The sequence below is a fragment of the Phoca vitulina genome, unplaced genomic scaffold (genome assembly GCF_004348235.1).
Source record: "Phoca vitulina isolate PV1807 unplaced genomic scaffold, GSC_HSeal_1.0 scaffold92, whole genome shotgun sequence".
Lineage (NCBI taxonomy): Eukaryota > Metazoa > Chordata > Mammalia > Carnivora > Phocidae > Phoca > Phoca vitulina.
The window spans coordinates 2,394,827-2,421,339 of record NW_022589795.1 but is presented as its reverse complement, the minus strand read 5'-3'; the positions used below and the strand labels follow the sequence as shown (position 1 = coordinate 2,421,339).

The following is a 26,513-nucleotide window of genomic DNA, read 5'->3' as shown; positions in this document are numbered from 1 at the left end:
ATCAAATACGGAGGATAAACTTACAGATTACAAAGAATAAGTGAGCTTTTAGAGAGGTTGTACAATTAGTTTGTACTCTGTTCCCCTTTGTCCAGAACTGTTTCTTGTTGGACTCCCAAGGACTTATAAGGAGACTTCTGACAATGATGAGTTACACTATCATAGAGGATATATTGTTAACTGTTATTTTAGTTTAGACCTTCTTTTGTGTGGTCTTTTTTTTTTTTTTTTTTAAGATTTTATTTATTTGACAGAGAGACAGCGAGCGAGGGAACACAAGCAGGGGGAGTGGGAGAGGGAGAAGCAGGCTTCTCGCTGAGCAGGGAGCCCGATGTGGGGCTCGATCCCAGGATCCTGGGACCATGACCTGAGCTGAAGACAGACGCTTAACCACTGAGCCACCCAGGCGCCCCCTTGTTTGTTTTTTTTGTTTGTTTGTTTTGTTTTGTTTTTTTTTTTTGTTTTTGTTTGGTCTTTTTAAGTGATTTTTTTATCTCTGGAAATCTTTGTGATTCAGGCTGATGTATTTTTTTTTTTTTTTTTAGTGTTTTAAGTTCTGACTACTGCTTTAAGAATCTGACCTCAATTTCTGAATGAGACACAAGTTCTGCCTACATTTACCAGATTAAGGCATATTTGTTCACAGATTAAAATGTTACACAAACTAATGGAAAATACATAGTATAATTTAAGATATAGATGTATTCAATACTTTGAATTACAGGTTCCGTAAAGAAAGTTTTGTTTGTAGAGAGATGTACAACCATAGGTGTTAAGATATACTGCTTAGCGTTAAGTGGTTGTGCAGCCGTTAATGGAGATGCTGCTGAATGCTATAAGGAAATATGTTCTTCAGTTCGTGTTCCTGCAGAGGACTGGTGCATTTTTTTTTTTTTTTTTAATTATTTGATAGAGAGACAGCGAGAGAGGGAACACAAGCAGGGGGAGTGGGAGAGGGAGAAGCAGGCTTCCAGCTGAGCAGGGAGCCCGATGTGGGGCTCAATCCCAGGACCCTGGGATCATGACCTGAGCCAAAGGCAGATGCTTAACGACTGAGCCACCCAGGCGTCCCGACAAAAAAAATAAAGTAGCCTTTCATTCTTGTTCTGAATGTGTTTTGCATTAGATTTCTAACAAAAAAGAGCTATGATAATAGATCATTGAGTAATAAAATGAGAGAAACAAATATCTTAAAGTTCATAATAAAAATAAAATTACCCAAGGATTTTCTGTAATCTATGTAAGTAATCATAATGGTAAATAGTAATAAGTCATGTATTACTTTTATGTAGTATGTTTGTAAGATTACTGGTGTTTCATATATGATACCAGGATGTGACCTTCAGATAATTCTTAGTTGAGACCATTAAATGAGAAGGTTACAGTTTTAAAATACTTAAATCACAGAAGCATGTTAGTATATTTTCTGTGTGGTATCTTGTAATAAAGTTGGCATTCTAATGCAGACGTGCTGGAGATGGCACATGGGCAAGTGTTCTAATCTCTGTTTCCAGGGTCTCCAATCATCTGGAAGAGAAGCCACCAGTTGTGAAAATCAATGCGCGCTTTGCTTGGGATACTGAAACTTACGCAAAATCATTACTACTCCCTTTCCCATACTTATTATGATAGGTGGAAAGGGTTGGAACCAAGGCTGTACCGATCTCAAAATACTGATGATAAATTGGCATGATTATTAACAAATGCAAAATTATTGGTTAGTATATTTTTAGACGTTCAAGAGTTACCATGTAAGGTCAGCATAAGGGAAAGTTCTCTGGTGGTTATTTGAAGGATAAAGGTGTATATTCAAGGTAAAGGGTACTGGAAAAGGGACATTTCAAGGAATAACGTCACAGAGAAGACATAGGTTGCATTGGAGGGAGAATGGGGTTGGCGAGAATTGTGATCACAGGGCTTCATGTGACAGTATGCTTATTTGTTTTCAAAGTAGGCATTGTGGGGCGCCTGGGTGGCTCAGTCGTTAAGCGTCTGCCTTCGGCTCAGGTCAGGATCCCAGCGTCCTGGGATCGAGCCCCGCATCGGGCTCCCTGCTCTGCGGGAAGCCTGCTTCACCCTCTCCCACTCCCCCTGCTTGTGTTCCCTCTCTCGCTGTGTCTCTCTGTCAAATAAATAAATAAAATCTTTAAACAAACAAACAAACAAAAAAATCAAAGTAGGCATTGAAACCAAGAAGAAACAGATCTAGACAGATATATTATTAGGCTGATTATTTACAGGGCTGTTCTAGTGCTATCAGCATTATAGAAAAATAGGTGTCCCTGTTGTATTCGTTCCATTTTTTTCTATATGTATCACACAATTCCCATTAGAGTACTACAGAGAGATTTTTTTTCACATTTTCTTAGGTCTTTATGATAAATTATATAACCAGAACTAAAATTTGTGACTTAAAAATTTTTTAGACACATATATAATTAGCTATACTGATTCTGCTGCTTCATAGCTGAGATATATTTCCGTATAATTTCCATCTATTTGGGTACATGATAAAATGAAAACAGGACTGTTTTCTTGTGGCCGAGATGACATTTTCTGGGGTACCTGGCTGGCTCAGTCAGTGCAGCATGCAACTCAATCTCAGGGTCATGAGTTCAAGCCCCACATTGGGCGTGGAGTTTGCTTAAAAAAAAGAAATTACCATTTTCTGAAAAGGAATAGGAGTTCATGAGATCTTGAATTATGGATTTGAAACCCATGTAGAGATTTCATCTTTTTTCTTGTGGCTTAATAAGTTTCTAATATTTTATTAATGAAAATGGGTTCCAGCTTGAGGTAGACATCCAGTTCTTGAATTCTATTAAAATTCCTTCCCTGAAACAGTTTGGTATTTTTGCTTGTATGCCTGGCATTAAATCTCTTTTCATATTAGCATCGCCATTTAGCCTTAAGTGAGAGCTGACTCATGGTTAATTACCAAAGGAATTACAAATGACCACCACAAATACTGAAAGAAGTCATTGATTTGATACTGCAGTGGATACCAGAAGATGTTGTAATGATTTTCCAGTTATAAAAAGTGAATTGTCCATTTAACTGTGGAAAACTATCTGAATGTGCTTAATGCATTGTATTAGTCAATGCAAAAATTTAAATATATGCAGCTGAAAGAATATACTGTATTGTGATGCTTATACTAAATGATTTCTTTGGGATTTAACAAATGCATTTAGTATATTATACATAATACAGGAATTTATGGAAGAAAAAGTAGCCAAAGTTACTTTGACATTGTACATAGGTTAATAGCACATAATATTTTAGTAAGTGCCATAGATAGTAAGAAATTAAAGTTAGGGCCAAAATAGTAGTTTCCTGTTACTTAATTTTTATTTTTACCAACAGTGTTGTAAGATAACTCTTGAGTTGTGTATCATTCAAACAAGCAGAAGGTGTCTGTAATAATTTGGTCTCATTAGGTTTCAATTATTTGTTATCCTCACTCTGACAATTGATTCCAAAGAGGAATTTCAATTTATCTCGGTTGTATGGAATTGAAATACAAAACAGCTCTTCAGATTTAGTTACAATAGAAAAAAAATCATTAATCATGTTTTGTGACTGGTAATTTTAAATAATGATTGTTGGAAAAGTTAGTACTTTTATGGTTCAGGTAATATTTTCGAGTGTTGATGAGGGAGGAGTAGCTTACTTTTTCACCCTTTTGTAGATAGTACTGATCAAAAATCAAGAAATTAGTTTGATATTTTAAGTCTTGACTGTACAAGAAGCTAAAGCTGATGCTTGTGGATTATATGCTGTGGTGTCAGTAATTTCCTTTATTGCTATGAGTAAAGCTGTAAGTAAAATTATGAGGTATCTTAGAAGGAGCAAAAATGATTAAAAATTTAATTGGTTTAATAACTGCTTTAGGGTGTCTGCGCAAGAGATACCAAGGGGTATATTTACCTTCAGAATATTTTCTAGTATGTAAACTTATTTTTAAAAAGGTTGTTAAAATAATATTTGAATAGGGGTTGTACTAAGAAGTATGTGTATGTTTGTGGAGGAAACTTGTGGAAACGCTTAACCTACTGAGCCACCCAGGTACCCCGATAGGATTACATCTTTGCAAGGAAAAGAATGGGAGGCATTCAGTGAGAGAAAATAGCCAGGGCAAAAGTATAGAAGTGGAACAAGCAGAACTGTTTGTTTGTTTTTTTCTTTTTGAACAATGATTAAACCATTGAGCATAGGGAAAAAGTGAAAGCTAAGGCTACAACAGTAAGTTTTATTTTAATGCTCTAAGCAGGAATGTCATAGCTGCTTTTTAATTTATTTTAATTTATTTTTTTATTTTTATTTTTTTTAAAGATTTTATTTATTCACTTGACAGGGAGAGACACAGAGAGAGAGGGAACACAAGCAGTGGGAGAGGGAGAAGCAGACTTCCTGCAGAGCAGGGAGCCTGATGCGGGGCTCGATACCAGGACCCTGGGATCATGACCTGAGCTGAAGGCAGACACTCAATGACTGAGCCACCCAGGCGCCCCAATTTATTTTTTTTAAAGATTTTATTTATTTATTTGACGGAGAGCGAACTGGCACAAGCAGGGGGAGGGGGAGAGGGAGAGGCCGACTCCCTGCTTGAGCAGGGAGCCCGAGGATGTGGGGCTCATCCCAGGACCCTGGGATCATGTGACCTGAGCCACCCAAGTGCCCCTGTCCTAGCTATTTAAGGTGTTTAAACAGGGGATAGACATCAAAACAGCTTTTCTTATTGGAAGATTAATTCAGATATAATTGTTAGATGTGCTATACATGCAGCTAAAGCTGTGATAACCAGTCCCCATTAACCAGAGTTAATGTGAGTGGGGGCAAGAGAGGGATTATAATAATGGACTGTGATTGTAAGCTTGGTGGGAGATAAGTAAGGACTTTTGAGGTAGAGGGAAAAGTTGGATCAACAGATTTTAGGCTCCGATGGAGTTTAAGAATTGTTGGAGTAATGGGAGGTTGGTGGGGGATGGGGAAAATATAAAAAGGATTAAGAATATACTTATTGTGATGAGCACTGAGTAATGTGTAGGCTTGTTGAATCATTGTATTGTACACCTGAAACTAATATAACATTGTTAATTACACTTCAATTAAAAACAAAAGAATTATTGGAGTGGAGGTACTAGGGGGAATGAGCTGTTACAGTTGGTAGAGCACAGTGCTTGAAATAGAGATTATGGAAGAGTTGAGGTTATTGGTAATGACCATGATAGTGAAATGGCTAAAATAGAATGGAGGACAAGATCATAGGAAAGGAAGTTAGAGGGGTGCCTGGGTGGCTCAGTTGTTAGGCATCTGCCTTCAGCTTGGGTCATGGTCCCAGGGTCCTGGGATCAAGCCCCACATCGGGCTCCCTGCTCAGCGGGAAGCCTGCTTCTCCCTCTCCCACTCCCCCTGCTTGTGTTTCCTCTCTCACTGTGCCTCTCTCTGTCAAATAAATCTTAAAAAAAAAAAAGAAAGGAAGTTAGGGAACTAAGACATCAGGGTGTTGTAAAATCATCTAACCTGGGTGTAGGAATGGTAATACTGTGTAGTTGTATACTGTCATGCTTTAGTAAGTGCACTTAGGTACATTCTTGTCTAATTCTTCCAGTAACTCAGTGAGGTAGATAGATTAGATGGGAACTCTATTTTAGAGATGATGAAACTGAGGCCCAGATAAATTATTTTGCCTAATTCAGAGCAGGGTTTTGAACTTTTATCTTCTGATTTTTTTTTTTTGTAGTGTTCTTTTTGCTGTGGTATATAGGTTGGCCTCTTTTTGAGGAGATGAGTGTTAGTATTGTCTACAGTATGCAAAGCACTGTTTCCCTTTAATACATGGCAGCATTTTCTACCAGTTAACTGGTAGGAAATGGTTGGTATTTTTATCATTAAATATTATATATTTTTTTTCTGGTAACATCTTGGTGTTATAAACTTAGTTATGACTTACTTGCTGGCTTTTTCACTGTGTATAGGTTTACCAGACAATTCCATTTCCCAAACATTTATTGAGTGCCCATGTATTAGCATGGCATCATGAAGGATAAGAAACAAGATAAAATCAGTCTGTTTTGTTCATTTGTTTCAGTAAAAAAGTAGATGGGAGAGGAGAATGGTACTTCTACTGGATATTGTCAGATTAGGGTAATATAAACTTACCCTTGACTATTGCAGCGTCAGAAGTTGACTGCTGTGATATCTAGTGATGATACTATCAGCTACTATTTGTTGGGTACATATTACATTCCAGGCTCTGTGCCAAGGTATTTTGGAGATATTTATCTAATCCAAGTAACTTATAAACCCGGTATCCCTCTTTTTACAGGTGAGAAAAATGAGGATCAGAGAGGATTAGAGGCCACACAGAAAACTCAAATTTGAACTTTGAACGCTCCTAAGATAGGATTTTTCCTGTTGTTCCCGATTTTCTTAAGTATCAGATTCAAACTTACTAACTTGCCTTTTAAGACTCCTGAGCATCTGGGGGCACGTGGGTGGCTCAGTCAGTTAAGTGTCTGCCTTCAGCTCAGGTCGTAATCTCAGGGTCCTGGGATCGAGCCCCACTTTGTTTCCTGGCTCACTGGGGAGTCTGCTTCTCCCTCTGCCCCTCCCCCTGCTCATTTTCTCTCAAAAAAGTAGAATCTTAAAAAAAAAAAAACAACATTAATTTTTTAAAAATAAGAAATAAAAGAGCCTAGCATGTCCAGGTTGATGAAAGAAAACTGAACAATGGGAGGACAATGAAGGGAAAAGAAAAGAGATACACCTGTTACAATGGCACCAGATGCTTGAGTCTTTTGTTTTTTGGATTTTTTTAAGATTTTTATTTTTAAGTAATCTCTACACCCAATGTGGAGCTTGAACTCATAACCCTGAGATCAAGAGTCACATGCTCCATTAACTGAGCTAGCCAGGCACCCCATCCAGATGCTTGGGGGTCTTATTTATTTATTTATTTATTACAATTTTATTTATTTATTTGAGAGAGAGCTCTTTTGAGCAGAGGGGAAGGACCAAGGATGTGGGGCTTGATCCCAGGACCCTGAGATTATGACCTGAGCCGAAGGCAGACACTTAACTGACTGAGCCACCCAGGTGCCTCACTAGGCTCTTTTTTAATTCTTGTTTTTGCATATGCTCTTACCTGTCTGGAATTCCTACTACCGTACTTTTATATTCTTCAGTATAAAAGTTTTGGTGTCACCCCTGACATCTTCCTAGGTTGAGTTCATTTTTTGTGCTCCCACAGCACTTTGGTCATATTTCAGTAATAGCACTTTTACTGGTAATAGTAGCAGCTAACAGTATAGAGTGCTTATTACTCTTGTGTGCACCATTATTTCATGTAATCTCCCAGTAAGACAGGTTCTATTATCCCCATTTTACAATGAAAAACTTACCGAGATCACATAGCAAGTTGAAGAGGTAGCTTTCAGGTAGTTTGGACCAGTCTCAGCCTTTAACCACTGTGTTTTTACCTCTCTTACTGTATACTTCCTTATAATTTATCTCCTCATTTTGGACTTAGAACTCCTTGAATGCGGAGTCTTTGTTTTATTTGTTTTTCTAGCATCAAGCCAGGGTCTGGCACCTAGAAGTTGCTCAGATATTTGAATTAACAGTCAAGTAAAGTCAAGTATGTAAGGCAGAGGCTTAGTAGAGCTTGGGAAGAATGTAGATTTGGGGACTTAGCTTCCTGCTGTACTGTGGATTATCTAGATTGAACTATTTTTGTGATATTCTATAAAGCCAGTTGAGGGATATTTCAGATAAGGAGCCTGTATTATGGCCAGTTATAATTTTACTTTATTATGTATTGTATATAATTACAGCAGTCATCTTTTAGTTGTGTTTCCTTTTGTGTGAAACATGTACATACATTTGTTTTCCTGTGAACTAGTGCAGAAGTTTTGTCAGACTCCTCAATAGAGATCTATCATACCAGCCAGTGGTAAAAGAAATATGTTACTATGGGTTTCAGATTAATTCTTTTTTTTTTTTTTTTTTTTTTTTTCAGATTTTATGAGAGACCAAGCAGGGGGAGGGGCAAAAGGAGAGGGAGAGAGAGAATCCCAAGCAGATTCCACACTGAGCACAGAGCCCAATGTGGGGTTCAATCTCACAACCCTAAAATCAAGAGTTGGATGCTTAACTGACTGAGCCACTCAGGCGCCCCCAGACGAATTCTTTATTGTCTTCCTGTCTTTCTGAATGCCTCAAGAATTGTTTGCTGTATTTTCATGTATTTCTGAAAAAGGTTGATTTCTTTCCTATGGGGTTTTTTAAAGTTGCTAATTTTTCAGTGTAGGGCTTTTATTGGAAACCAGTTCTTTCTTGTTCTAGTCAAATTATCCAGAAAATTTGATATGTCAAACAGGTGTGCATATATTTTTAGACTAGTATATGATACCCTCATACCCTTGACCCAGTCTCATGTTTTCAAGTTCTTAATTATTTGCTGAGATTGCTAGCCAATTATCTTTCCTGCTAATTTACATAGAATTAAATTTAATAAATGAATTTTTCTCCTGGGTATTGACTGGTTTCAACAGTGCTTTAAAATCATAATTTATTATTTTGTACCTCTTTATTTTTTTATTATTTTTAAAAAAGAGAGAGAGAGCACAAGTGGGAGGGAGGGGCAGAGGGAGAGGGAGAAGCAGACTCCCCTCTGAGCAGGGAGCCCGATGCAGGATTTGATCCCAGGACCCTGGGATCATGACCTGAGCCGAAGGTAGACGCTTAACCGACTGAGCCACCTGGGCGCCCCTTTGTACCTCTTTAAGCCTCACAACCTATGCGGTAATGCTATAGTGTAATAATCTGGATTTAACAGCTGAGGAAGCAGGCCTAGGCCTAGACAGTTTTGATAATTTGCCCAAGGTTATACAGCTAACAAATGGTTGTGATTTGATTTCTGCTGTCTCTGACTTCAGAGAACTTTGGTTTTTATAATAGTATACTGAAAGTCGTTGTAAATCAGACTGTATGATTATGAAAATAGTGAAGAATTGGAGTTTTTGAGGAGTTGACCACACTGATGTTTCTGTCCACTTTCTAAGTGGAAATAAATTTTAAGTATACTAATAAAATGACACAGTAATCCCCAAGAATGTTCATTTCTTTTTGGATAGGGTTTTTTCTCCTGAGACATTTTCTTTCTGAATTGTTTAGGATAATACTAGAATTAGTTTATTTGAACTGAGTAAGGGAGAGGGGGGCAGAGATGAAAGTCTCTCATTTATTTGGTGACAGAAGAGGACTGGTTTGTTCACAGATGGAATATGAATCTATCCCGTATGGCTCTATCTGCTGAACATACCACTTTTTGTCTATGGCAGGTAAAATCAGCATCATTACATGTTTTGAATTTAGAAAGTCCAAATTATAAACAAGTCTGTTACTTGAGTTATAAGGTAGGGCAACGGTTAATATATTCCCTTAGTGACATTAGACAATCTCTAAGGGAATAATGGTAAATACAGTACAAAAGATAAATTTTGGTTGGGGAGATTTGAAGCAGAGAGACAGTAATGTCCATAATATGCAGCTTAATAGCCAGAGCCAGGTGCTAAAAGATAAGGCTAACATGAGTGGTACAATATATGGCCAACGATAAAACTACTTTAAATTTGGCTCATACCTAGTTTAAATGGGAAAAATCAGAAAGGATTTAAAACTTTAGTCTGTATAATCCTTGTGTTAAATAATTGATTTGACTGTTCATCAGAGAGCTTGGATCCAATGACTTTGACTATGAGTAATTTTTTTTTCATTAATTTTGGGGGGAAATCATGTTAAACTTTAATATTCATAGGAAGATAGAGGAGAATATCACCTCTTTAGGGTCTTGAATATTGTGCTTTGCTATTTGAGATTATGGTCTATTGGTTGTGATCTTTAAAGAATTGTCCTGATAATTTATCCTCTTCTCTAGTTTTAGTTTTCCCTATCAATTACCATATAGTTAACCACTGGAAAGGGTACAGGTGCGGGATTGTAGAAATTCCAAAATCAGCACTGGTTAGCAAATAACAAGATCCTACTTATATGGATAAATTTAGGGCAGTCCCTGTCTCTATTTATATTTAAATGATCATCACTGCTAATTTTGTAATAGAGAAGTTTCCACATTTGTCCTGTGCTTGGAAGCAGAATCCTTGACCTATAAGGAACTAGAGCTACTGTGTATTTTAATGACATGCAGGTCAGCCAGGTTCTACTCATTTATAATTAGACCTGCCACAAGTGGAAGCTTTTGTTGAGAGAGAGGCAGTTGAAGGAAAGTCTGTTGGGTGTATGTATACTAGTGTGTTTTAAAATAATTAAAAATAAAATAATTTTTTTGAAAAGTGAAATTGCTTCTAGACATGTACAGCTTCTTTTAGCTTTATAAAATACCTTCAGAAACCTTATCCTAACAAACTTATTAGATAATACAGGATCCCTTTGAACTTAAATTTCTGATTAGCATAAATGAAAAACTGTATTTGAACTCTGAAAGCAGATAGTATGTGGACAGGAAGAGTTGATTTAGGCATTGGAATAAGTGTTTCAAGCAATCATCATTAAAACTAAATTTTAGGAATACTCTAACATAGGATCTATGAATTTTCACTAGGATGACCATATGTTGTAGTTTATGCCTTTTGTCCTGGCATGTTTACTCTTAGCCCTCCCTTTTACTCTCAAAGTGCCCTGGTTTGTATGATACATTATGTGATCATTCTAGTTCTAATGGGATTTGAGAGGTCTAAATGAGATTTTGAAAGCAGAGTAAAGCAGAAAAAAATACTTTTCTTAAAATCCCTGTTGAGGCCTTCACATAATCAAATGCCATATTGCCTATTTTTGGGAAGAATGATTTTTTTTCTTTCTTTTCTTTCTTTCTTTCTTTTCTTTTTTTTTTTTTTTAAGTAAACTCTACCCCCAGTGTGGGGCTTGAACTAACTTATGACCGTGTGATCAGGAGTTGTAGGTTCTAATGACTGAGCCAGCCAGGAGCCCCTGGATAGAATGATCTTAATAAGTCTAAGTTCATCAGGATGATGAAAATGGGGGGGGGGGGGTACAGGAAATATTTATTACTATCATCATAATCACCACCACCACCAGCCACTCAGGTGCCCCAACATTGGTACAATAATAACTAAACCATAGACCTTACTTGAATTTTACCACTTTTATCCACTAATATTCTTTTTCTGTTGCAGGATCCCACCCAGGATTTTAAATTGATTGCATGTAGTTATTTCTTCTTTGTGTCCTCTAATCTGTAATATTTCCTCAGTCTTTCCATGTCTTTTGTGATAAATAGCAGGTTTTGACTAACTCTGTTTTCTATATGGAATATTGTTTCAGAATTATGGTCAGTTATTTATTTTTTAAAATCTTTGAGTTTTGTATAGTATAATACAATGGTGGAAACATGGGACTAAGAATCAAGCCCCACATTGCTAAGTTGTACACGTTACAACTTAAAGTTGATGTAACACTGTGTTTCAACTGTACTCAAATAAAAATAAAATTACATTTATTCCTACCATACACCCTGTCACCTACCCAGAGAATCAGAAGCCTTTGTGAATTTGGGACAATCTGTGTGTCAGTTTTCTTATTTGTGAAATAGGGATGATTAAGGGGTGTCTGGGTGGCTCAGTCGGTTAAGTGTATTACTTGATTTCAGAGCAGGTCATGATCTCAGGGTCACAAGACTGAGCCTTGCCTGGGGCTATGTGCTGGGTGTGGAGCCTGCTTATGAAGATTCTCTCTCTTGGGGTGCCTGGATGGCTTAGTCAGTTAAGTGGCTGACTCTTGATTTTGGCTCAGGTCATGATCTCAGTCCTGGGATCGAGCCCCGCATGGGGCTCTGCGCTCAGTGGGGAGTCTGCTTCAGGATTCTCTCTCCCTCTGCCCCTCCCCCCTCTGTAAAATAAATAAACCTTAAAAAAAAAAATTCTCTCTCTCCCTCCCCCTCTCCCCCCCCACTCACATGCACTCTTGTTCACTCTAAAAAGAAAAAAAAAATTCTTCTAAGTTTAACTAATTGCCAAATCCTGTATTATCTAATAAGTTTGTTAGGATAAGGTTTCTGAAGGTATTTTATTTTATTTTTTTGAAAAAAAAAATTTTTTTTTTTTTTAAGATTTTATTTATTTGCGAGAGAGAGAATGAGAGACAGAGAGCATGAGAGGGAGGAGGGTCAGAGGGAGAAGCAGACTCCCTGCTGAGCAGGGAGCCTGATGTGGGACTCGATCCCGGGACTCCAGGATCATGACCTGAGCCGAAGGCAGTCGCTTAACCAACTGAGCCACCCAGGCGCCCCTGTAGGTATTTCATAAAGCTAAAAGAAGCTGTACATGTCTATGTGTATGGAGTGATATTGACCCCTCTCAGAACTTTGTTTTATTTTATTTTATTTATTTATTTTTTTAAAGATTTTATTTATTTATTTGATAGAGCGAGAGGGAACAGTAGAGAGAGAGGGAGAAGCAGGTTCCCCGCCAAGCAGGGAGCCTGATGCGGGGCTCGATCCCAGGACCCTGGGATCATGACCTGAGCCGAAGGCAGACGCCCAACCATCTGAGCCACCCAGGCGCCCCAGAACTTTGTTTTAAATAAATCTTTTATTTTAGGACAGTTTAAATTTACAGAAAGATTGCTAAGATAGTAAGAGCTCCCATAGATAAGCACCTAGTTTCCCTTATTAACATCTTACATTAGTGTTTGCACATTTGTTACTGTACTAATGGGCTAATAATCCATATCAGTGGATATTGATACATTGTTATTAATTCAAGGCCATATCTGTATCCTTAATACTCCCCTCATGTCCTTTTCTGTTCCAAGGTGCCACACAGGATACCTCATTACATTTAGCTGCCGTGTCTCTTTAGGGTCTGCTTGGCTGTGACAGTTTGTAAAAAATTTTTATTTATTTATTTTTTTAAAAGATTTTATTTATTCATTTGAGACACAGATAGAAAGAGCACACATAGGGGGAGAGGCAGAGGGAGTGGGAGAAGCAGGCTTCCCACAGAGCAGAAAGCCCGACGTGGGGCTCGATCCCAGGACCCTGGGATCATGACCTGAGCCGAAGGCAGACGCTTAACGACTGAGCCACCCAGGTGCCCCTGTAAAAAATTTTTAAAGGGCAAAAATTTAGTTAATGTTGTAATTGTCATTAATTTTGGGTCTAATTTAATAAATATTTCAGTTTGTCTTAAGTACCTATATATGTTGCTGTTTTGTCTTGTTTTTAAGAGAGGGAGGGGGCACGTGGTTGGCTCAGTCGGTTAAAGTGTCTGACTTCAGCTCAGGTCATGATCTCAAAGTCCTGGGTTTGAGCCCTACGTCGTCGTGCTCCCTGCTTGGCACAGAATCTACTTGTCTCTCTCCCTCTGCCTCTCCCCCTGCTTGTGTGCTGTCTCTCTCTCTCAGATAAAGTCTTTAAAATAAAAAGAGGGGCAGAGGGAGAGAGAGGACTTTAAGCGGGTTTACAACTCTGAGATCATGACCTGAGCAGAAATTAGGAGTTGGGCAGCATACTGACTGAGCCACCCAGGTGCCCCAGGACCTCTATATGTTCTATAGCACAGAGGGACCCTCTAATTTTTACTGTATATTGGTTTAATCTTTTTTAAAGTTTTTTATTTACATAATCTCTATGCCCCATATGGGACTTGAATTCATGACCCCGAGATCAGGAGTCCCATGTTCTTCCGACTGAGCCAGCCAGCCATCCCTATTTGTTTATTCTTTTATTTATTTATTTTTGAAGATTTTATTAGAGTGCATGCAATCGTGGGGGGGTGGGGGGAGGAGGGGCAGAGGGAGAAGCAGACTGAGCAAGGAGCCGGATGTGGGGCTAGATACTAGGACCCTGGAATCATGACCTGAGCAGAAGGCAGACGCTTAACTGAGCCACCCAGGCATCCCCTTGTTTATTCTTTTAAAGCAAACACTTTGACTTACACGTTTGTGTTTGTGATATTTTTAGGTACACTTATGACTTATTGATATATAAGGATATATAAGCCTTCATTAGGAGCATGAATCTGAAATTGAACATTGTTCCTGTAGGAAAAAGAAGATTTGCTTTAAGTTATCTGGTTCCAGGAAACCAGGAATTGCTTGCTTCATTTGGTTAAAGAAAGAAGCTGTGTTTCATATTTCTTCTTTGAGCACCTTAATGGCCAACAAATACAGTCTTTCTTAACTCCTCTTTCTATTTTTTTATTTTTAAAAAGATTTATTTATTTGTCAGAGCATGTGCACGAGCACAAGCTGGGGGAGTAAGCAGGGAGAGGGAGAAGCAGGTTCATCCCAGAGCCCTGGGATCATGACCTGAGCCGAAGGCAGATGCTTAACTGACTGGGCCACCCAGGCATCCCTTAACTCTTCTTTCTTTAAGGAAGGAGCTGTCTTTAAGGAAGGAGGTATCTGTCTATCCCTCCAAATGTCCATTGTCCAATAGTTTCCCCCTTTGTTTTCTGTATATTTGCCTCCCTCCCTCTAAATCCTAATAAACAGGTTTTTCATTTTATTTTTAAATTTTTATTATTTTAAGATTTATTTATCCATTTTAGAGAGAGCGAGAGCATGAGTGGGGGGAGGGGCAGAGGGAGAAAATCTTCAAGCAGCTTCCCTGCTGCTTAACCGACTGAGCCATCCAGGCACCCAAGACAATGTTAATGTTAATACTGTTTCCTCACCTGTGACAAGAGGCTATTTAAGTAACATATCTAAGTATAAGATTTAAGTTCTGCCTAACAAAATGTGTGCAGAAAAGTATTTTATAGGGGTGCCTGGGTGGCTCAGTCGTTAAGCGTCTACCTTTGGCTCAGGTCATGATCCCAGGGTCCTGGGATCGAGCCCTGCATGGGGTTCCCTGCTTGGCAGGAAGCCTGCTTCTCCCTCTTCCTCTGCTGTTCCCCCTGCTGTGCTTTCTTGCTCTTTGTCATATAAATAAATAAAATCTTAAAAAAAAAAAGGGGGGGTATTTTACAAAAAACACCTTTCTTGGGGCCTGGGTGACTCAATCAGTTAAGGAGCTGTCCAACTCTTGGTTTTGGCTCAGGTCATGATCTCAGGGTCCTGGGATCAGGCCCTGAGTCTGGCTCTGCGCTCAGTGGGCAGTTGGCTTGTCCCTCTCCCTCTCCCCTTGCCCCCATCCCCCCACTCAAGCACACACACTCTCAATAAATAAATAAAATCTTAAAAAAAAAAAAACCCTTCCTTGATGGATATTATTATTTGAACAGTGCAATTCACCTTTCTTTCCACAACAGAAAGAATGTGGAAGTACTGCGTCTTTGCAGTGGTTAACGTAAAAATAAAAATCTTGTATGAACCAGCCTCTTCACTTTTATTTACATAAAAGGACACATAATTCTAACTCAACACTTAATATTCATTCATTATATGCCATCCACTAAGAACTGTTCTGGCACAAGACATACAGATGAAGAAAAGGGTGTTTGGACTTAAGGAATATGCTTTATGAAGGAGGAGACAGGTAAAAAGTGAATTGCAATTATGGTAAGTACCATAACAGATATAAACAAAAAGCTGGAAGAACATAGACTAGGAGAGTCAGGCATGACTTCAAAGTGGAAGTGAGCTGGATCTTAGCCAGATGCAGGAGAGGAGTGTGGGGACTCCCACTGAGGGAGTGCAGGGGTACAAGGCTGGTTTTGTAGGGCAGAGGACTTACTTTCTGATCTGTGATTTACTCTATGTGCAGCTAGTGGAGTGGTGTAGTAAGATACGTTTTTTAAATTGTTTATTAGGATGGGGCGCCTGGGTGGCTCAGTTGGTTGAACGTCCAACTCTTGGTTTCAGCTCAGGTCATGATCTCATGGGTTGGCAAAATCAAGCCTCCACAATGGGCTTAGTGGGGAGCCTGCTTCTCCCTCTCCCTCTGCCGCTCCCCATGCTTGTGTTCTCTTGTGCACTCTCTCTCTGTCTCAAATAAATAAATAATCTTAAAAAAAAAAAATTAACATTGTCTTTATTTAGAACTCTGTGCCCCTACTTTATTGAAATGTATCATTAAAAACAGTAGAAATGTAAAGGTGAATATTGTTTTTTGTTTTTTGTTTTTAGATTTTATTTATTTATTCATGAGAGAGAGAGAGAGAGAGAGAGGCAGAGGGAGAAGAAGGCTCCCCGCAGAACAGGGAGCCCATGAGGGACTTGATCCCAGGACCTAAGGCAGATGCTTAACGACTGAGCCACCCAGGCACCCCTTCATTTTACTTCTTAGAAGTAATCACTTACCAACTTTATAATTTTGCAGCAAAGTTTTAAAATGGACATATTTTTGGGAAGAAATGTTTTGGAAATGTCGACTGTGGGTTTACTCAAATTATTAACTCTTGTGTTTGCTTTTTTTTTAATATATAGACTTTATTTTTTATTTATTTTATTTTATTATTATTTTTTAAGATTTTATTTATTTGACAGAGACAGATACAGTGAGAGAGGGAACACAAGCAGGGGGAGTGGGAGAGGGAGAAGCAGGCTTCCCATTGAGCAGGGAGCCCGATGTGGGGCTCGATCCCAGGACCCTGGGACCATGATCTGAGCAGAAGGCAGACGTTTAACGACTGAGCCACCCAGGCACCCCTAGACTTTATTTTTTAGAGCAGTTTTAGATTCAAAGCAAAATGGAGCTGAAAGTACAGAGTTCCCATATATCCTTTCCGCATTCACACACCGTGTCCCCACCATCAATATCTCATATCAGAGTGGTATGTTTGTTACTGTTGGTGTAGTTCTGTCAGTTTTGACAGATGTAGTATAATGACATGTATCTACCATTATAGTATTATACAGAATAGTTTGACCTCCCTAAAAATCTCCTGCACTTTACCTATTCATCCATTCTTATTCCCCAAAGTTCCAGGCAACCACTGATTTTTTTTTTTTTTTTTTTTTTTTTTAAAGATTTTATTTATTTGAGAGAGAGAGCAGGAGCCAGAGGGAGAGGGAGAAGCAGACTCCCCATGGAGCAGGGAGCCCGACATGGGGCTTGATCCCAGGACCCTGGGATGATGACCTGAGCCGAAGGCAGACGCTTAACTGACTGACTGAGCCACCCAGGCGCCCCAATCACTGATTTTTTTTTAACTATTTCCGTAGTTTTGCCTTTTCCAGAATGTACTATATTTGGAATCATACAGTATGTAACCTTTTCAGATTGGCTTCTTTCGCTTAATAATATGTATCAAGGCGCACGTGGGTGGTTCAGATGTTTGGGCGTCTGCTTTCGGCTCGGGTCATGATCTCTTTGGTCCTGGGATCGAGCTCTGTGTCAGCTCCCCGATCAGTGGGGAGTCTGCTTCTCCCTCTCCCTCTTCTTCTGCCTCACCCCCTGCTTGTGCTTTCTCTCTCTCAAATGAATAAATAAAAAAGCCTTAAAAAAATATGTATTCAAGTTTACTCCATGTCTTTTTGTGGCTTGATTGCTCATTTTTAGTGCTGAATAATAATCCATTGTATAGATGTACCACCATTAATTAATCCGTTCATCTTTTGAAGGAGATCCTGGTTATTTCCAAGTTTAACAATTATGAATAAAGCTGCTAGAAATACTGTATGCAGGATTTTGTGTAGATATGTGTTTAACTCATTTGGGTAGATACCAAAGAATGCAATTGTTGGATTGTATGGTAAGGCTGTGTTTAGTTTTGTAAGAAATCGCCAACTGTCTTCTAAAGTGGCTGTGCTTTTTTTTTTTTTTTTTTACCTTCCCAGCAACAGTGAATAAGAGTTCCTGTTGCTTCCATACCCTTGTCAGCATTTGGTGTTGTCAGTGTTTTGGATTTTAATTTTTTTTTCAAGATTTTATTTATTTATTAGAGAGAGAGACCGCGTGCATGCACAAACTGGATGGGGGGGGCGGTGGGCCGAGGGAGGGGGAGAAATAGACTCCCCTCTGAGCACGGAGCCCTACACAGGGCTCAATCCCAGGACCCTGGGATCATTACCCGAGCCGAAGGCAGACACTTAACTGGCTGAGCCACCCAGTGTTTTGGATTTTAGCCATTCTGATTGATATGTAGTGGTATTTCATTTTAATTTGCAATTTCCTAATGATGTATGATGTTGATCATCTTTTCTTATGCTGATTTGCCATCTGTATATTTTCTTTGGTGAGGTATCATTTCAGATCTTTTGCCCAGTTTTAAATTGGGTTCTTTGTTTCTTATTTAATTTTAATAGTCCTTTGTATATTTTGGATAAATTTTTTATCAGACGTAACTTTTGGAAATATTTTCTCCCAATTTGTGGCTTATGTTCTCATTCTCTTCACAGTGTCTTTTGCAGAGCAGAAGTTTAAAATTTTAACAAAATCCGACTTATTATTTCTTTCATGACTCATGCCTTTGGTGTTGAATCTAAAAAGTCATCACCAAACCAAGGTCATTTGTTTGCTTTTACTTGGTTTACATGTCATGGAATAAGACTACATTTATTTTGGTGGTAGGTGAAAAGTGTTTTATGCTTCACTCCAAGGATTATTGCCATTGTGGTTAGTATTTTTCTTTTGTAGGAATTGATGGCATATATTTTTGTATTAACAAATTTTAAATGAATTAACCATTTTCTAGAGGCTAAATTTAATTCAGTTTAAAATTGCAAATTTATAAAGTTTTAGACCAAGAAATGACATAAAAGAGTGTCCAGAGTTCTTCATTTTGTAAATGAGTACACAATGGATGCAAAATGTAACATGATTTGTTTGAAGTTATACAGCAAATTAGCAATACCTGTAGGACTTAGAATTGGTGATAACCAGTTTAAATTACTAAGATGAAAGTTTTAATGATAATTTTTCTTGTGTGAACAGTACTTTTTTTGTTGGTAGGTGCTTCTTATTGTTTGTGACTTGGTATTATAGTCCTAATATTTAAAAGGGTAAGTTCTAAGTAAAAAATATAAGCAGTTTTTATACTTTTCAAATGTTGCAACTAATTGGTTGGTCTATTATGGCAAATCAAGCAGATACTCATGTTAAGAAGTAATATCAATTCACTAATTTAGTCTTGTTTAGTTGTGGAATATTTCTTTTCAGGCTGTTTAAAGTCCTCTTCTAGGGCGCCTGGGTGGCTCAGTCGCTAAGCGTCTGCCTTCGGCTCAGGTCATGATCCCAGGGTCCTGGGATCGAGTCCCACATCGGGCTCCCTGCTCTGCGGGAGGCCTGCTTCTCTCTCTCCCACTCCCCCTGCTTGTGTTCCTGCTCTCGCTATGTCTCTCTCTGTCAAATAAATAAATAAAATCTTTAAAAAAAAAAATAAAGTCCTCTTCTATCACTAAAATCATATTTTTTAAAAAATAACTTATTTGAAAGAGATGGAGAGCATGAGGTGGGGGCGGGAGGGGCAGAGGGAGAGAGAAGAGGCAGACACCCTGCTGAGCAGGGAGCCCAGTGTGGGGCTCAATCTCAGGACCCTGATCATGACCAGAGCTGAAGGCAAATGCTTAACTGACTGAGCCACCTAGGCACCCGTAAAATCTTATTTAAATTAGAAAAAAAAAATTAAACTTCAGGTGTTTGTTAGATGTGTTTCTTCAGATATATTTATTAGCTCCTGTCACATTTTCAGAATACCACTTAGTTTTTGTCCACATAAAGAATCTTACACACTTGTAATTAGTGAACTACCTTTTTGATTTTTTTCCTCTCTGTGTAACTTAACCTGTTTCTGTATAGTTTTAAAATTTTTATTGTAACTCCCTGATTGTTTTGTTAATAAAATAGTATTAAACTCTTCCCCTATTGGACATTTGTTTCTAATTTTTTTAAATAAATATATATATATTTTTAAGATTTTATTATTTGACAGAGACACAGCAAGAGAGGGGACACCAGCAGGGGGAGTGGGAGAGGGAGAAGCAGGCTTCCTGCCGAGCAGGGAGCCCGATGTGGGGCTCAATCTCAGGACTCTGGGATCATGACCTGAGCTGAAGGCAGATGCTTAACGACTGAGCTACCCAGGCACCCCTCTAATTTTCTTTTAAGATTTCTTTTTTTTTTAAAGATTTTATTTATTTATTTGAGAGAGAGAGAATGAGAGACAGAGAGCATGAGAGGGAGGAGGGTCAGAGGGAGAAGCAGACTCCCTGCCAAGCAAGGAGCCCGATGCGGGACTCGATCCCGGGACTCCAGGATCATGACCTGAGCCGAAGGCAGTCGCTTAACCAACTGAGCCACCCAGGCGCCCCTTTAAGATTTCTTTATTTGAGAGAGAAAGTGAGTGAGAGTGTCCATCGTCGTCCCCCCCCCCTTACTGGGGGGGAGGGGCAGAGGGAGAGGAAGAGAGCGTCTAAGCAGACTACGCAGGGCTCCATGTCATTACCAGATATCATGACCTGAGCTGAAACCAAGAGTTGGATGATTAACTGACTGCACCATACAGGCGCCCCTCTAATTTTTTTTTATATACTAGGGAAGTGCTACAGTGAATATCATCTGCATTTAAAATTTGTAATAGCTATGGAAAATGTGCTGTATCCCAGTGTTCTTCCTCCTGCCTCTTCCACCTGGAAAAAAAAAAAATCACAAAGTAGCATACCAGAAAGAACGTGAACTTTATTACTATTTTTTTAAGATTTTATTTATTTGAAAGAGAGTGCACGAGCAGGGGGGAGGGGTAGAGGGAGAGGAAGAAGTAGACTCCCCACTGAGCAGGGAGCCCAGTGTGGGACTTAATCCCAGGACCCCAGGATCATGACCTGAGCCCAAGGCAGACGCTTAACCAACTGAGCTATCCAGATGCCCCAGAACACAAACTTTAAAGTTACAATGACTTGAGTTTAGAATTTGGGCTTCTTTACTTACTGTTTAAGTAATTGAGCAAATTTCTTACACCCTCTGAATTCTGCATCTGAAATTGCAAATAAAGAATGATACCTACCATGTTGAGTCATTGAGAGGATTAATTGAGATCATGCCGGTGAAGCACACAGTTCCTGATACTTATTAATAGGTACTCAAAAGATAGCTGGTACAAATGTACTGTTTAGCAAGACCACAGGAGTAAACTGTTAAAATTGAGTTCTTCTCTGAGCTTTCTTTCCTTAACACTCTCAAATTTAGGCTGTGAATTAGTCAAAAATACCAGCAGGGTATTTTTATTATTTATTTATTTATTATTATTATTTTTAAAGATTTTATTCATTTGAGAGAGAGAAAGTGCGTGCTCACAAGCAGCAGGGAGAGGCAGAGAGAGAGGCAGAAGCAGACTCCCGGCTGAGCTGGGAGCCAGACATGGTACTTGATCCCACGACCTGGAGATCATGACCCAAGCCGAAGACAGATGCCCAAGCAACTGAGCCACCCAGGTGCCCCAGTATTTTTATTTTTTAATGTGTAAATTTGTTGGTTTCGTTGAAGAGATCATTTGGTTATAACTTATTTATTTTTTAATTTTATTTTATTATGTTAATCACCATACATTGCATCATTAGTTTTTGATGTAGTGTTCCATGATTCATTGTTTGCGTATAACACCCAGTGCTCCATTCAATACGTGCCCTCTTTAATACCCATCACCAGGCTAACCCATCGCCCCACCCTCCTCCCCCATTTGGTTATAATTTTTAAGTTTCTGAGTCCAAATGGTTTGGTGTCTTTCACTATTAATTTTTTCTATCTAAACTGATTTTGTTTTGTTTAGATTTTATTTGTCAAAGAACAAGCAGGGGGAGCGGCAAGCAGAGGGAGAAGCAGGCCTCCTTGCTGAGCAAGGACCCAAGCATCCCATAAACTGATTAGTTTTTTTAATTGAAATTTATTAAAGTTGGTATTACATTGTGAATGATTGGTAGATGCCTTTTTGTTTGTTTTTATATAGTCACCCTCTCAGCAGCAAAAGAGCAACTCTGGCATCAATAATTGAGAAGACTGGCAAAAAAAATTAACTGAGCTTGTGGTCTTTATGTCTGATGTATATGCTTTTTAAAAAGAGTTTCAAATGTCCAAACAAATCATGATTTTATTTTGTTTTTATATTTCAACATTTAAAAATGAAAATTATATATATTTTTGAATCAACACCACTTTAAAATTTTAAAATAATTTCATCAGAAATTTATTTTGAATGGTGCTGATTAAGCATTCAAAGAAACAGAATGGTTGTGATTTTCATTAGAGTATTTGAGTCTTAGGGTATTAAGTATAAAATTCAAAAGGAAAAAACATGCAGTTAAAAACGGCCTTCGTCACATCTCTTGTCCCCTTAGGCACTCAATTCTCTCAGAGGTAATCTCTAGTATCAGCTTTTAGATGTATTCTAGAGTTGTCTATGCATGTTTTTTAGTTTATTTATTTACTTTTAAAGATTTTTTATTTATTTGAGGGAGAATGAGTGAGAGAGAGAGAAAGAGCACCGGCTGGGGTGGGGGGAGCAGAGGGAGAGGGAGAAGCAGACTCCGTGCTGAGCAGGGAGCCAGACGTGGACTCGATTCCTGGACCCCCGGATCATGACCTGAGCCAAAGGCAGACACTTAACCACCTGAGCCACCCAGGCACTCCAGTTTGTTTTATTTTAATTTAATAAATTATACCGTAATACTTTTATTTTTAAAGATTTTATTCATTTTAGAAATAGCGTGAGCAGGGGGCGGAGCAGAGGGAGAGGGACACTCTGCACTGAGCATAGGGCCTGATGCAGGGCTCTGTTCCACCACCCAGAGATCATCACCTGAGGCAAAATCAAGAGTCTGGATGTTCAACCAACTGAGCCACCCAGGCGCCCCTGACTTTTATTTTGATGTATAGTTCTATGAATTTTAACACATGTATAGATAGATTCATGTAACCACCATCAAAACATCTTTACACAACAGATTTTAAATGTTTTTAATGCGGGCGCCTGGGTGGCTCAGATGGTTAAGCGTCTGCCTTCGGCTCAGGTCATGATCCCAGGGTCCTGGGATGGAGTTCTGCATCGGGCTCCCTGCTCAGCGGGGAGCCTGCTTCTCCCTCTGCCTGTCTCTTATGAATAAATAAATAAAAATCTTAAAAAAAAATAAATGTTTTTAATGCTTAAATATTTTAAGGGGGGAGATGTAGAAATACTGGCTTTTTCTGTTCTTTTTCATTAAAAAAAATTAAAGTATAATGAAGGTATAGTGAAATTCACTCATGTGAGTGTTCAGTTCCTTTGAGTTTTAACGAAATATCGTGTAACCAGCAACACAATCGTATATAGCTCCTGGCAACCACTGATCAGTTTTCTTTTCTCTGGTTTTGCCTATTACAGAATGCCTTTAAATGGAATTATACAATAACTTTTTGAGTATGGCTTCTTTCACTTAGCATAATGTATTTGAGATTCATCCATGTTATTGCTTATATGAGTAGTTTGTTTCTTTTTATTGGTGAGTTCAGTGGTTCATTGCGTGTACCATAGTATTTTAATCTGTTTCCCAATTGAGGGACATTTGATTAGTTTCCAGACATTTACAAGACAGGATTTTGTGTGTACATAAATTTTTCCTTTTACTTGGGTAAATACCTGGGGACAGTATTGATGGATTGTTTGTTAAATGTGTGTTTATTTTTTTTTTTTAAGATTTTATTTGAGAGACAGAAACAGCAGGGGGAGGAGCAGAGGGGGAGGGAGAGGGAAAAGCAGACTCCTTGCTGAGTGTGGAGCCCCTGGGGGGCTTTGTCCCATGACCCTGAGATCCTGACCTGAGCCGAAACTAAGAGTCGGAACCAAGAGTTGGCTGCTTAACGGGCTGAGCTACCCAGGTGCTACAGTGTGTGTTTAATTTTTTTTTAATGTGTCACTCTGTCAAATAAATAAAATCTTTTTTTATATAAGAAACTGCCAAACTTTTCTAAAATGGCTGTACCATTTTACATTCCCACCAACCATCTGTGAGAGTTCCCAAGCAATTTTAGCAGCACTTAATATTGTAAGTTTCTTTTTCTTTAAGCCATTTTGATAGATGTGTAGTGGTATCACGTTGTGGCTTTAGTTTGTATTTCCTTAATGATTAATGATGTTGAGTGTTTATTTACTATCTATATGTCATCTTTGGTGAATTGTGTTTAAATCTTTTGCCTGCTTTAAAATTGGGTTTTCTTATTGCTGTGTTTTGAAAGTTCTTTGTGTATTTTGGATATACAAGTCCTTTATCAGGTATGAGAGTTGTGAATACTTTCTCCCAGTCCAGTTTTTCAGTTTTTTTTCTTTTACAGATTGTGCTTTTGGCAGTGTAGCTTAAGAAACCTTTGCCTAGCCCAAGGACACAGAGATTTTCTCCAATATATTTTCTTCTAGAAACTTTATAATTTTAGGTTTTACATTTAGGTTTGCGATATGTTTTGGGTTATTTTTTTTTACTACAGTGTGCAGTATGGGTTGAGGCTCATCTTTTTTATATTACATGTGGATACTGAGTTCTAGCACCATTTATTGAAAATACTATTATTTCTCTATGGAATTGTCTTTGCACCTTTGTTGAAGATCAGTTCATAATAAAAGGATGGGTCTTTTTCTGGACTCAAACTGTGTTATTAATCCTGTTTTGTATTGTGTCTGATAGATCCAGAATTATTTGAAAACTTAGCTGGCTGTGTTTAGAAATTTGTTAAGCATCTCATTTGGAACCTGTTGTTTGTAATCTACAGAAGAATTTTCTAAAATGCCTAAGTCTGGGGCACCTGGCTGGCTCATTTGGTAGAGCACGCAACTCTTGATCTCAGGATTGTAAGTTTGAGCCCCACGTTGGGTATAGAGATTAATTAAAAAATAAATAAAATCTTTAAATGATTTTAAGTCTACAGATGAAAGGATTTTGCTAATGATTCATTATCTATTTGGAAAATTTTGAGTGATTTCTTGTGCAGTAAGGATGAACTAGAATGGCTTTTCCTAGATGTCCATATTCTTTTTTGTAGAGTTACTTGGTAGTTCTCTCATAATATCTGCAAGTGTTTGTGCTTTTATTATATCATCTTTGATAGTGATAAATTTGGGGGCAGTTCTCTTTTGATTTAAAACATGGTTGTCCTAAGTTACTCTAAAGTCACTTACAAAATAGTATCCAATTACTGTTGATAGGATGAGATTTTATCTTTAAATCATATAGAGCTGTGGAGTGAAAGAATTACTAGATTTAGTGGGACATTGTTCTATAATGTGAGGTTTTTTAGTTACTCTAAGTATTTGGATGTTTATTATTTGGGAATTTTGAAGCGCTTTGCAATTAACACCTTGTAAGTAACTTTCAAATCATTTAAATGTTGCTTTATAAGTTAAAAGAAGAGTCGAGTATTAATTTTAAAGAGATTGTTGTACAGAATATTGTAGATAAATCCTTTCAGGGTTTATAGCTATTTTTTTCATTTTTAGTATTTGTTGATGATTGGTTTTCCTCATTCTTGGAATGCCTCATCTTCAGTTTTTAGGATTTGCTTTTCTTCTTTGGAAAACCCATACCTGTTACTCCTTTCTTTTGGATAGACGCTACGGCACAATTTTATTTTTATTTTTATCATTTTTATTGTGGTAAAATACAATATAAAAGTACCATTTTAAGTATTTTAAAGTATACAGTTCAGTGGCATTAAGTACATTAACAATGTTTTATGACCATTATCACCACCACTGTCTAATTCCAGAATTTTTTTACCACTACCACACAATTTTAGCACCTAATTGATCTCTAATGTTTAGCCACCGTTATTTTTAGGGTTATAAAAGATAAATAAGATTTAGTGTTGTTCTTAAGGACTTTATAGTCTGATGAGGGAAACAAGTAACCTAGTGTTAGTGATACAGTGTGGCAGATTATATGTTTTAGATCTGTATCATTAAGTTTTATTTATTCAACTAAAATTTTACCTTGAAAAATTGTTAATTTTTGTTAAGTTAACATTCAAGTTGGTCCTGAATTAATGTAGGCTCTTTAGTCTTTTGGTTTAGGTCAATTCAGGACTCACAAATCATCGTGCCCTCTTTTGTAACAAAAAGGGACCCAGAAAATTGGTATTCTGATTTAAAGCCAAATTATGAGCTCTTCTTTTCTAACGGGGCAGGGAGATCAGAGAAAACCATGATTAGAGAGAACTTCCTAGTTGTCTGCACCTATCCTCAGTTGAACTGTTTTGACTTACTCTAGTTGCAGTGACTGCTTGCTTGATTATAGTCAAATATGGCATTATACAGACATGTTTATCTCTCTTGGCAGATCATTTGAGGAAAAGCTGTATTTGGAATAATGTGTCAAGAGATTGTGTTTTCGAATTCCTTGAAACTTGGGAGTTAGCACTTAATTTAAAGTTGAATGCTTTAGCAGTTTTGTTAAAAGCAATGTTATCAACATTGGACAGTATTGTAATATAGGTTTTTTTTCCATTATTTATTTTCTTTAGTACAAGATTGTTTATGAAAACATAGATCCTTGTTTTTAAGATCCTGCAGTCTTCATAATGTAGTCCGTCTGAGAAGTTGTTGATAATCCCAAATGCTTTTGATAGTATT

General features: G+C 38.0%; 1 protein-coding gene across 2 annotated transcripts in view; it reads left to right on the top strand.

The window, feature by feature from the left end:
• GPATCH8 (G-patch domain containing 8) overlaps positions 1 to 26,513 on the top strand; it is a 116,686-nt gene that overhangs the window by 3,082 nt on the left and 87,091 nt on the right. The window lies entirely within an intron of this gene.